The sequence below is a fragment of the Podarcis melisellensis genome (genome assembly GCF_964234715.1).
Source record: "Podarcis melisellensis genome assembly, chromosome: 12".
Lineage (NCBI taxonomy): Eukaryota > Metazoa > Chordata > Lepidosauria > Squamata > Lacertidae > Podarcis > Podarcis melisellensis.
The window spans coordinates 22,307,509-22,320,666 of NC_138544.1; positions in this window are offsets into that span (position 1 = coordinate 22,307,509).

Consider the following 13,158-nt stretch of genomic DNA (forward strand, 5'->3'; position numbering starts at 1 on the left):
TTTTTTGTTTTAAAGTCAAATAACTGAAAATGCTCTTTGCCAAAGACAGATATACTTTCATATCAGTGCATTCCTATCAAACAGCACCAGAAAAATCTCAAGGTTTAAAATGTGGCTCTTGTGAACACTTGTTATTGATATGACACCTTGATGCTCTTTGAACGTGACACAAAAATCATAAAGTATATAAGCAATTCTAAGGTGTAAAGTGATTTTTTCCTACAGAGCTAAGCTTTAATGTGTTTCCAAATAAAACACAAGATTAAGTAATTTATTTTGTCATATGATTTATTTATGGGCTGAAACACTGTAAACAACAGATAAAAGATAGAGTCTCAGATGTCAAAGTAAAAGATGAAAATCATTACATTTTATTAGCAGGCAATATATAAAAATGCCAAAATGAACTGTAAAGAGAGGGATAGTGTTATGCTCAGAGGTCCCGCATCTGAGTTGCATTTGTTTTTCCCACCTCCCCTAAAGGGGAATAATAGTCTTGAATTTAATTAAAGTCTATTTTTTTAAGATTGAAGTCATGAAAAAGTTAAAAGACTCAATCACAAAGAAGAATAACTGCAAGGGTCTTGGGGAAATTGAAGTGATGAACTCTCTGATATTTTATTTCCTCTTGACTATTTGGAGGAGGATCAGAAGAGTTGGCTACGAATTGTTAAGGCGAGGGTTTTTAGAAACCTATTAATTTTGCATTAACTTACACCAATGTTAGTTGTAATAATTGCAATATACTTTAGAGGGCGTTATTGGTGAGCTTATTTCCCTTAACCCTTTTAAGTTTTCCCTCTTTGGCCTTTGGTTAGTTTCACTGCAGCTTGCTAGCTTAATGCTTAGCTGCACCCTATCACTCCTTACCAATTGCACTTTATTATGGTTGTGCTTATTTAGAAAAACTTGGGGGAAAAAGCCTAACAAATTTGTCAGGACTAGAGCCTCTAGCTCTGCCTCAATTAACAGACCTAAATTAATAGACTCAGTCCTCCTCTTCAGCCTGCATCTTCCCGTGTCATCTATATTTTGACAGTGTAATAAAATAGCACTTAAAGCCTATGTAACTTATCCTCATATCTGTGCAAAATACATCCCTGTTCTCAGTTTGTCCTGTTGAGTTTCTCATCCAACCTCTGACTTCTTGATTGCGACATGCATCATGTTACTTAAGGGCGAGCCATTTTCACATGAGATGGGGGTGTAGCAATGAGGGGTGCCTCCACCACCACCCAACCACACATGCATGGGTCATTTTTAATTTCAAACCTTACAAGGAATGTGGGTTGCTTGAAGTGGGGTGTCCCACCACAATGCTGCCATTAGTACTAATGGTACGAGCAAATAACATCCCAAAGCTATGCACGCTTACCCAACTTGGGCCAGTTCCCTAGACAAAACAGTTGCTGGCCACTGTATCGCTACAATATATGGGGCACAAAATATTGCTACAATATATGGGGCACCTCCACTGCTGCATAAAGTAAGGGTGTTCTCTTTCACCTAAAGTGGTCGGCAATGGTTTCATCTAGCAAACCACCTCTGGCCTCACAGGTACATGCATCAAGAAGCCATACAGTACAGCTATTGCTCAGATATTATACCGCAAACCTTGAATGAGTCATGTTTCATGTTGGTAAATGGATTAGGGTTTTGTAGTGCAGCAGTTTCTAGACATTCAATTGTAATGCAATCAGTTGTCTCTTAGTTTGCACTTAATTCATGCAAAAATGCTTTCTCTTATCAGCTTCCAGGTTCCCAAGGTCACACATTTCAGGTACCCATTTTTATGACTCAGGTTAAAATCCTGAGCATGCGTGTTCACACGGGCAACCCGTTGAAATCAATGAGCTGTACTTCTGAATATGAAACATGGCCCGGGATTGGGCTGGCAGAGATTAATCTACATGTTTGAGATTAGGTGGAAAGTAAAGGAACAGAAGTATGCATGGCCGTGTAGGTAAATGAGCAAACAGAAAACAAACACATATTGCTCAAGTTGAAGCCACAAGACGCTGTAATGGAGATCCCACAAGAAACCTTGATTGTGAAGGTAAAAGCCAGCATCCATCAGTAAAAATGGCAGAACATCCCTTTGGTGCCTTAAAAGACTAATGAATGCATTTGTTTGTGCCATAGAATCATAGAATTGTAAAGTTGGAAGGGACCCTGAAGGTCATGTAGCCCCTGTCATCTAGAAGATCATCTACCGTAGTTCCTGCAATGCAGGAATCTCAGCTAAAGCATCCATGACAGATGGCCATCCAATCTCTGCTTTAAAAACCTCCAAGGAAGGAGAGTCCACAACCTTCTGAGGGAGACTGTCCTACCACTGAACAGCTCTTACCATCAGAAAGTTCTTCCTGATGTTTGCTCATAATCTCCTTTATTATAACATGAATCCATTAGTCCTGGTCCTACGCTCTGGAGCAAGAGAAAACAAGTTTGCTCCCTCTTCCATGTGACAGCCCTTTAGATAGTTGAAGGTAGCTATCATATCTCATCTCAGTGTCCAAGTCTTATCCAAGCTAAACATATCCAGCTCCCTCAACCGTTCTTCATAAGGTTTGGCTTCCAGACCCTTGATCATCTTGGTTGCCCTTCTCTGCACACATTCCAGCTTGTCAACATCCTTCATAAACTGCGGTGCCCAGAACTGAACACAGTATTCCAGCTGTGGTCTGACGAAGGCAGAATAGAGTACTATCATTATAACATAAGTAGGGATAGAAAGAAACTCTCATCTTGTGGGTTCCTGAAGAACTGCTTTGGGTGATGAATATGAGGTTAGGTATATGATGATGATGATGATGATGATGATGATGGGTTTGTTGTTGTTGTTGTTTAGTTGTTTAGCTGTGTTCAACTCTTCATGACCCCATGGACCAGAGCACACCAGGCACTCCTGTCTTCCACTGCCTCCTGCAGTTCAAACTCATGTTAGTAGCTTCGAGAACACTATCCAACCATCTCATCCTCTGTTGTTCCCTTCTCCTTGTGCCCTCAATCTTCCCCAACACCAGGGTCTTTTCCAGGGAGTCTTAAAGCTGATTAATATTAGCAACAGTGAAATGATCAAGTGGGTAAATGGGACTTATGGGAGATGGTAGCCCATAAGTTGTAGAAGTCCCAGTGCTAAAGGTACACCTTACACTGGCTTTTGACACCATCTATCTATCTATCTATCTATCTATCTATCTATCTATCTATCTATCATCTATCTCACCTCATTTTTCCAGACCTTTTATCACCCTGTTGTTCATTCTCTGCACACGTTCCAGTTTAAATTTACTTTATCAAATTCCTTAGGGATACTGCATTACTTTAGTCATTGTTTTTTTGATCATCTTTCCAGATTGTGTATATTAGTAAGTTTTCATTAGCTTTCAAGGTACTTTTGCCTCAGCTGGAATAGTATAAGCATGCTCTATATATGGTCTTTTATAGTCTTACATCTTAACACTTTCAAATGAAACTGTCTGAATCTTCTTATGCAGTGTGATTTACAATTTTCTTGATTCAGACTTCAGTGAAAGAGCTGTGTGTTGAATGATGACAAGACTGGGCCCTAAGGCAATGGCTCTGAAAAAGGAAGGGATGGAACCGACAGAATTTTAAAGGATTTTTTTTTCTAGAAACCTGGGCCAAACAGTATTCCACAGCCAGACAACTAGATAACAGAACTAAGGGGAATAAGTTTAGTTCACCGGGATCTATTTGTATGCTTGAAAATAGCTACACCTTTTTATATTACTTTAATAAAAAAATAAACCTAGTTAATTTGTTATTGGTTTAGGTGGGAGGTTTGTGAATTATATTGGAATTCTCTGATCCTTTTTCAGCCTCCGAGAAGTGACTCATCTGGTGGGGTAGAGCGACAACAATAGCCTCCTGGCAACAGCATCGCTGCCACTTACTCGGAGGTACACACAGTACTAAAGGAGAAGTTGCATGGGCACACTGGCGGAGGCAATTCTGCATAGCCCAGACCTCACTGCCACCTTGCCACACCCAGTAAACATGAGTAATGCCCCTGCTGGAAGGCTGTTGCTATAGCTCTGCACCACCAGGCAAGCTACTCCTGCAACCTCAAATTTGAGAGGGCTTTCAGTCATTGGAATCATTGGCAGAGGAACGGGGCGGAGGGAGCGCACTGCCCCTGGCACCATCGGGGAGGGGGGTACCATCATGGCGGCCCCCCTGGACACGCTGCACACACCCCTGCGGGCGGTGTGCATGCCCCCAGGATGCACACCATGCTCCCACGGGCAGTGCAGCACGCCCCCGGGATGCATGCCATGACCCCCATGGGCGGCATGCCACGCCCCCGGGATGCACACCCCACGGGTGACGTGCCATGCCTCCAGGGCGGCATGCCGCACCCCCTGGGACACGTGCCAGCCACGCCCCAGCCAGCTGTCCGCCCCTGGTGCCAGAGCATGCAGCTTCGCCACTGGTTGGAATGATAAAGGTAGGGTTCTGGACTTTGAGTCATAACAAGATTACTGTTAGGGTTTCCAGTTTAAGCCAAGTATTTATGCTCCCTTCTTTTTATTCTCCAATAATGCCACCACATTCAGATCTTATTGGCTACATAGCATAGCTATGGCATCACTTTTACCCATTAATCCATGAAGAAATGCCATTACTCGCAATTGGCTTCATTTGTTCCATAGCCAATGATCCTATCCTGCTCACTCTCTAACCCCTTTCAGACTCTCTCCTCGTGTACTGTGAGTCTGTACAACCACAATCATACTCCCTGCTCCACACACATCTTTTGTAAGATACCTTATTGACCAAGTAATCCAAGATAGAAAGAGAAATAGTAATGGGGGTGGAAAATGCAAAGAAGCAGTAGTAGGGGAATCAATGACACTAAACAGACCTTTCAGCTAATTTTGAGGTGGGGTGTTGGGGGGCTCTGAAACAAGGGCATTGGATGCCCTGAAATGTGTGGGTGGGGAGAGGAATGGTTGGGAGGTGGATGCTTTTTTTAAAAAAAAAGGATAAATGTTTGACTATAAGGTCTGCAGCCCAGTATTATTTCTCTCTCTCTCTCTCTCATCAATCACTCACCTTTTACATATGTTGAAGGCGATTTACAGACATACCATAAAACAATCTTCCCTGGTATTCCAAATTAATTACTGGCAGATTATTTGTTCTTATCTTGTTGATTTTAATTAGGCCCTGATTTGCATGGCACTAGCTCAACAGAGCTTAGCTTCAGGTGCAGCAGCCGCTCCTTCAGCGCCACATCACAAAACGCGGCATTGCTACTATGCTAGGATCACAGTCTAATGCATATGCACATAAACATACCATCTCTGTTTAACACAGAAAAATAAAATGAAAAAATAATCATGAAAACATGCAGCAGTTTTTGAAAACATTTGAATATTTATTAAGACATACATTGGAAAGACTGGGAATAGAGCTGTTTCCTTCTGAATTTGATCCTCTGTTTGCCAAATGTTTAAATTATATGTTTTCTTAGTGCTAAGGAAACCAGCTTGGCTTTATCTTCTATTTGAATTTCTCTGTGTTAAATTCATACTCCCCCCCTCCCTACTTTGTGACTGTGTCAGCAGCAATGTGTAAAGCTCTGGAAAGGAAATGGAGCTGTATACTGGAAAACTGGAATGCATTCATCCAGAAGGCATGTGGTATCTGGCGTATACACCACAGCACACCAGAATACCGAGAGCTCTTAGTGTGCTACTTGTGTTGGACTTTCAGTGTTGTGGTTCCTTTAACAGGGGGCTCGTTGCAATTTGACATAAGGTATGCTTCAGAAGGGGGACGCGGGTGGCGCAGTGGGTTAAACCACAGAGCCTAGGTCTTGCCGATCAGAGGGTCGTCGGTTCGAATCCCCGCGATGGGGTGAGCTCCCTTTGCTCTGTCCCAGCTCCTGCCAACCTAGCAGTTCAAAAGCATGTCAGAGTGCAAGTAGATAAATAGGTACCGCTCCAGCGGAAAGGTAAACGGCGTTTCTGTGCACTGCTCTGGTTCTCCAGAAGCGGCTTAGTCATGCTGGCCACATGACCCGAAAGCTGTACGCCGGCTCCCTCGGCCAACAAAGGGAGATGAGCGCCGCAACCCCAGAGTTGATCACGACTGGACCTAATGGTCAGGGGTCCCTTTACCTTTACCTTATGCTCCAGAAATCTACTCTTTTACATCAGGGGTGGGGAACTGATCTCTCCCTATCCCCACAGGTCACGTTTGACAGGTGGAGTGGGGTGCCTGCCTGTCAATCACCTGATGTTACAATGACACCAGGTGACACATTTTCACCTTGTGTAGCACACAGCATTGTGAAGCCCCAACTATCAGCTGAAGCCTTTGAAGTGCTGCACAGAGCTCTCTGTTTCTTCTCCTGCCTCTTGAGAAAGACTTTCAGGTTTTGTAGTGTTGCACACCAGCCCAGTGTCCAAACAGTGTGAATTTGCAGGGGTTCCAGGTGTTTACATATGGTTTGTGTTTCCTTTTGGAAGGAGACACAGCAAAGACTGTGGTATATTATATTCTGTTCCAGTAACAAGAAGCCGAAAGCACCAGCCTGAAGATGACGAGTGAGACCTCGTCGAAACGTCGCCTAGACACCCCAACTTTTACACGGGAAGACACCCGAGGACACCAAAACCTGCATTCCTGTACCCGTGAAAATCTACGAAAGCAAATATATATATATATATATATATATATATATATATATATATATATATATGGTTTATTTACACATATATCCAACCTGAGCCTACGATGGAGGGGTTCACACCATTAACACCCAGAAAGGGTCTTGTTTCTCCCAAGCTGTTTAGATTCAAAGAGAGATCAAATGTTGCCCTTACTTTCCAGCTTGGTGCTTTTCCTTCTAGCTCACATCTGTACAACTTTTATTGCTAATTTTTGGCTTTTCCCTTCTAACTAACCATTTGCCATCTTACACAGAGCCCCTTTCCTTTGTTCCCCTTAATGGACCATCACCCAGGCGATCACCTCATCAGAAAGCTAGCCTAGTTTATATATTAAAACTTGCTGGATCCAGGGATTAGAAGGGTCTTGGTATACAGCCTACTGCCCAAACTCGTAATGTTATATAAAGGTCACAGGATTCTCCAGCTGTCATAGCCAGAATAAGACATAGAGGAATGTTAGCCATTTTTAAAGTCTAAAACTATTGCATCCAGTGTCTGGTTATGTCTAGTGATTTCTTAATGACTGTTGCAAAACAGAGAACATATTGAAAACCTAAGGGTATTGTTGTTGCAAGAATCCTTCTGCCCAGACAGAGATATATTATAAGCATAATATCATAGGAGCACTCATCATCCTTGGAAATAGATCTTGAAAGCATATTAAAGCACTATAGCCTTCACTCAACAGCAGCAGCATCAGTTTAAATAAAACTAGAAGAAAGCAAGAATGATACTGACTAGGAAAAAATATCACTTAAGATACTCTCACTTCAGTATTATTTCAAACGGAATTTATTATTGCCCCCTATGACACAAGGCAGGCTAACAAAATGGAAATATATTAGCAGCCAAAATAATGGGTTGAATTTGGGGGGGGGGGTGGATAATGATTAATAGGCCTAAATTGCAGAAATATAATTAATGCATTGGAGGCATGAGTTTGGTTATAACAGGAACAGCTGTATTAAGGAGATGTAGCAGAAAACATCTTATTTTGTTGCATGATAAATGTAGGCACTAATCATACATCCTCAATAGCTGTGAGCCAATGTAGATAGTCACAGGAATTGGTTATTTTTGTAGTGAATTTCATATCCTTCAGTTGTATCGCTTAGAACAACTCACTGTAGAGTTGGGGCCATCTGGCTATCTCTATCAACGGTATTCACTAGTGGCCAATTCTCTGAAGAGTGAAAACTCACCACATACATGCACACTGATGTACAGCCAAGAATTTGTGAGGCAATTGTCACAGACACATTTAGACTGCAACCACAACAGGTCCCGTCCCCCCCCCCAATTCTACATATATTTGTGTGATATAGGTTGCACCAAAACTGATAAAAATGCTCCTTCCACACACAAGTTAAAATGCTGGGAGATTTTTATTTGCTCATATACTAAAGGAATAATAGAGATAATACGATGAGGAGGAAATAAGAGGGGCTTGTAGTCGAGATTCAATGCTCTATTACTTAAGGATAAAGAATTTCTAATAGCCATTAAAATAAAACCCAAGAAGCATATAAATTTTAATTTCGGCTTTGTATCATACCATAATGTATTGGGAGCTTTTATAGTGACTTTCAGAAGCTGGGTTTTTAGGAAATGCCTAGGGCAAGAAAAACCGGAGCTATTAAGAAAGCTAACAATAAAAAAATTAGAACATCAAAATTCCACAGTAAAAAGCTTATGCAGAAGCATTATACATTAAGGTGCTATTGAATAATATTGCTGTTAAAGGAGCCAATTATTTTTATGGAACAAATAAATTTTTCTATGATAATTCAAATAAAACTGGTAAATGGTTAACAGCCTTAATAAAAGGGGAAGAAGAATGTCAACATAACAACAATTTATACAAAATGAGTGGTGATAATGAACAATGAGGACAAGATAAGCAATGGATCCAAAGGGTACGGTTAGCCTATATAAATCCAACACAGGGGTTACGGAAAGTTTGGGGGCCCAGCAGTCAAACATTAAGAACAGGAATGATTCCAAATTCCTCTTATTCTTCCTCTCCCTGGACTTTGATGTTCTAAAATACCAAATCTTGCTTCTGAAGTGGAATCTATACATTAAGGAATTCTCCATTTTTAACAAATTTGGTACAGAACACTATGTATGAGCAGTTTGCATAACTTTCCATTGTTTCATGTCTCCCTCCAACACGTCAAGTGAAGAAAACACTTGCACAAAGCAATCCCTATGTGATTGTATGTATGCATCACCAGGTTTCTTTAAATGATGCACAGTTTTGTGCGCTGATAAAGGACGACCCACATGAAAAGCGGGTTTTATGTCATTGTACATATGGTGGGATTTTAATCAAATGTGCAGGATTCTGCACAAAGAGAATCTAGACTCATAGCCACACAAAAATTGCAGCATTTTATCATGCACATGTGTGCATTGGTAATGCAGAGTGAAGGAAAGATAGAGGTAATCTGATGGACCTGAAAGCTCCAGATTTTGAATTAATTTAGAAATTCCCCTACTTAAGGTGAGAATTCAGAAGGAATGGAATGCAGAGCAGAGTGGACTAGGTAAAAAATATGAAATGAAAGTGAGGGAAGAGATTCCTCTCATCTCTAATTTTTGTGACCTCAAGCAGCTTCTTAGGCATAGGCCCCACTGAAATCACCACCTTCTCCCAAATGCCCTAACCCACGTATTACATTCTTTTGAGGCCATTGTTTCTTCTCTTAAGGCCCTTCTTTAAGTCCCATTATCTTTGGAAGTGAGGTGGGTGATACCCAGAGATAAGGCCTTCTCAGTGGTGGCACCTTGGGCTCTAGAATGCCCTCTCTTGGATGTTTTTCTGGTGTCAATCCTTTTTAATGCCCAGTAAAGTAATAATAATAATAATAATAATAATAATAATAATAATAATAATATATTTATTGTCATTGCCCCCTCTCAGGGACAACGAAATTACTTGGCTGCTCCATCCACCCAGATAGGGCACTCCACTCAAAATCAGAACAACTATAAAAACACTAATTAAAACAATATAATATAATACAGCAAGGAAGATTAGATGACTTTCAAAGTCCAGGTTTCCCATTCAGGGCCGAGATCGCTCTGGAGAAGAAGCTGTTCTTGAGACGGCTCGTTCTTGTCATCATCGTCCTGTATCTCCGTCCCGATGGCAGGAGCTCAAAGAGACAGTGACCAGGATGCGATGGATCTTTTACTATGTCCAGTGCCTTCCTATGGCACCTTGTGGCATAAATCTGCTCTAAGGTGGAGAGTGGGCAGCCAACAATGCTCTCTGCTGCCTTAACAACTCTGCACAACGCCATCCTGTCCTGGGTAGTACAGCTTCCGTACCACACACATAAGCCATAAGTGAGCACGCTCTCAATGGCACAGTGATAGAAGGCAAGCAGCAGTTTCTGTGGAAGATGGTTTTTCCTTAGGATTCTTAAAAAGTACAGTCTCTGCTGTGCCTTCTTCACAAGCCCCCTTGTGTTGACACTCCAGGACAGATCCTCTTGTAATTCAATACCCAAAAATCTGAACGTTGTTACCCTCTCCACACAGACCCCATCAATCAAAAGTGGCTGGACATTGCTCTTCTGTCTCCTGAAGTCCACCACAAGCTCCTTTGTCTTTCTTGTATTTATGAGCAAGTTGTTAGCTCTGCACCACTCTGTCAGCCGCTCCACCTCATCTCTATAGTCCGTTTCACTCTCCCTTTCAGAGATGAGCCCAATCACGGTTGTGTCATCTGCAAATTTTACAACCCTATTACTAGGGTGAGCAGCGGCACAATCGTACGTGTAGAGAATATAAAGGAGCGGACTAAGTACGCATCCCTGTGGTGTTCCTGTGTTAGTCTTAAGTGTATTAGAGGTATAAGGGCCCAACCAAACCCTCTGGGTGCGGTCTGACAGAAAGGCCGATATCCACCCACAAAGTGATAATGGGAGCCCCAGATCTTCCAGTTTAGACACCAGACGTTGTGGTAGAATGGTATTAAATGCCGAGCTGAAATCTAAAAAAAGCAGTCTGGCATAACCCCCCCGCTGCTCCAAATGTGCAAGAACGGGTGTGGGAAGCAGGTGGCGCTGTGGGTTAAACCACAGAGGCTAGGACTTGCCGATCAGAAGATTGGCAGTTCGAATTCCCGCGACGGGGTGAGCTCCCGTTGCTCGGTCCCAGCTCCTGCCAACCTAGCAGTTCGAAAGCACGTCAAAGTGCAAGTAGATGAATAGGTACCACTCCAGCGGGAAGGTAAATGGCGTTTCCGTGTGCTGCTCTGGTTCGCCAGAAGCAGCTTAGTCATGCTAGCCACATGACCTGGAAGCTGTACGCCAGCTTCCTCGCCCAATAAAGCAAGTTGAGCACCGCAACCCCAGAGTTGTCTGCGACCGGACCTAATGGTCAGGGGTCCCTTTACCTTTACCTTTAAAGCAGGTCCTCACCATGAAATTTTGTTGTCTGAGACAAAGAACAAGGTCACTTACTCACTCAGTCTCTCTCAAACATCATTCCACATATAGAATCCAACTTAAATAGCAATTGAATCTTACATCAACTAGTGGTGAGACAATATCATCCACTTTACCTGTGGGCAGCAGCCTAGCTGAGAAGACTCTGATGATATGTTGCCCTGCAGCATCTGCTACCTGAGACACTTGCCTCATTTTGCCTGATGGTAAGGCCAGTTTGCTGAAAAGTCTTTTTAAAAATACGCCCAGTAGTTTTAGATGATTTTAAAGCCCTATCCAAGATTTGCTGGCTTCACTGAGGAGGGGATTTCAACACAAAGCAAGCAAAATATGACATTTTAGGGCTGTGTGCTCACCCCTCAGCTTCGCTTCAGAGCCCAGTTCAGAACTTCAGATTGGGCCCTTATTTGATTCAGACCCCAAATCTCAAGCAATATCTGGAAAACTGAAGTTTCAGCTATCCCATTGACTTGTATTGGGAAACCAAATTTTCCACAACTCTTTGTTGTTGTTTTTTTACATGGGTGCATGAAAATTGCAGACATAGCAGCCCTCCGAGAGGGGATTAACCCCAATAAATTTCAGGCAGGTAGATCCAAGGGTTCAGGATTGTGATAGGATTTCATAACTGAACTAGAAGCCACAGTTCTGGCGTCTGGTTCCTCTAATTCCCCTCACTAGGGGTAGAAAAACCTCAGTAGTCACTTAGTAAAAGGAGCCTAAATTTATTCCTGTTTATCTGAAAGATATATTAAAAATGTAAAGGCCAGATCAATCACATTAAAGCCAAAAATACTATATAAAGCCTCCAGATGGTATGCTTATTTAATATATGCAAACTTGTGTTCCTAATACTGTCACTCTTATCTTCCTTCACCCTCATACCCTAAATTTACCTATTATGTCTCTTCCTGATCGAGGACCTCCTGCAACTTGTTAAACTCACTGACATCACTGAAACTTTGTGTGGGTTTGAGCCCATCAATGCATATCTTGTTATAATTTTGGAACTGGATTTTAAAAACAACGACTTTGATTTAGTTGTGCACAGCATAACAGAGCAACTATAACCAGGGCTTTCATGCATTCTTAAAATGCAATTGATTACTTTTACCTGAGTCTCAGAGTGGATACATATTATATATTTACATATATATATATATATATATATATATATATATATATATATATAAAATATTTTAAAATATGCCTTTAAATATCTTTGAGGAAAGACCAGAGATCAATGCATGCAAAATGCCCTGTGTTCAATCCTTTGCATCTCTAGAAAGAACTGAGAGAGACAGTTGCCAGTCAGTATAGACTAGCCTCCCTGTGTGTTGTGCCCTGCAGACGTATTGGACCACACCTCCTGTAATCCTTGAACGTTGGCCATGCTGATGGGAGTTGTAGAAAATACAAAAACGTGAAGGCATCAGGTTACAAAAGGTTGGTGTCTACAATACTGAGCTAGATGGACCAATGTAGCTAGTGGAGTAAGTACAGTATAATATACGAGACTCACAATCACAAAGGTATGAATGGTAGTTCATAGGTTCCAGTAGGAAGTACTAGATGGGGTTGGTAAGCAGCAGTTTTACTGATGATCTGAGGACCGCTTTGTACCATTTCCAAAGAAAATGACACATTTAGGAATTAATAGGGACATTTACATATGTATATGTCTAAGTGCACATGTAAGTGATGCCGATCCTCTTGGGAATTGGAGCAGCTACAAACACAGTCTATTTTATGCTTATTTGTTTTTCAATTTTTACACCTCATCCCAGCAGAGCTCTTGATGCAGTTTACAACAAAATAATTAAAATCAATAAACCATTCTGGAAATACAAACAGTTGCAACATCAATGCTAAAAGTGTTAAATCACTCAAGAGCAATCGGTTTAACAAGAGAATACAACAATTCTGCGTCCAGCTATAATTAGTCAATGCCCTCTGTAAAAGAGCAATGCTTATCATTTCCCTAAAAAGGG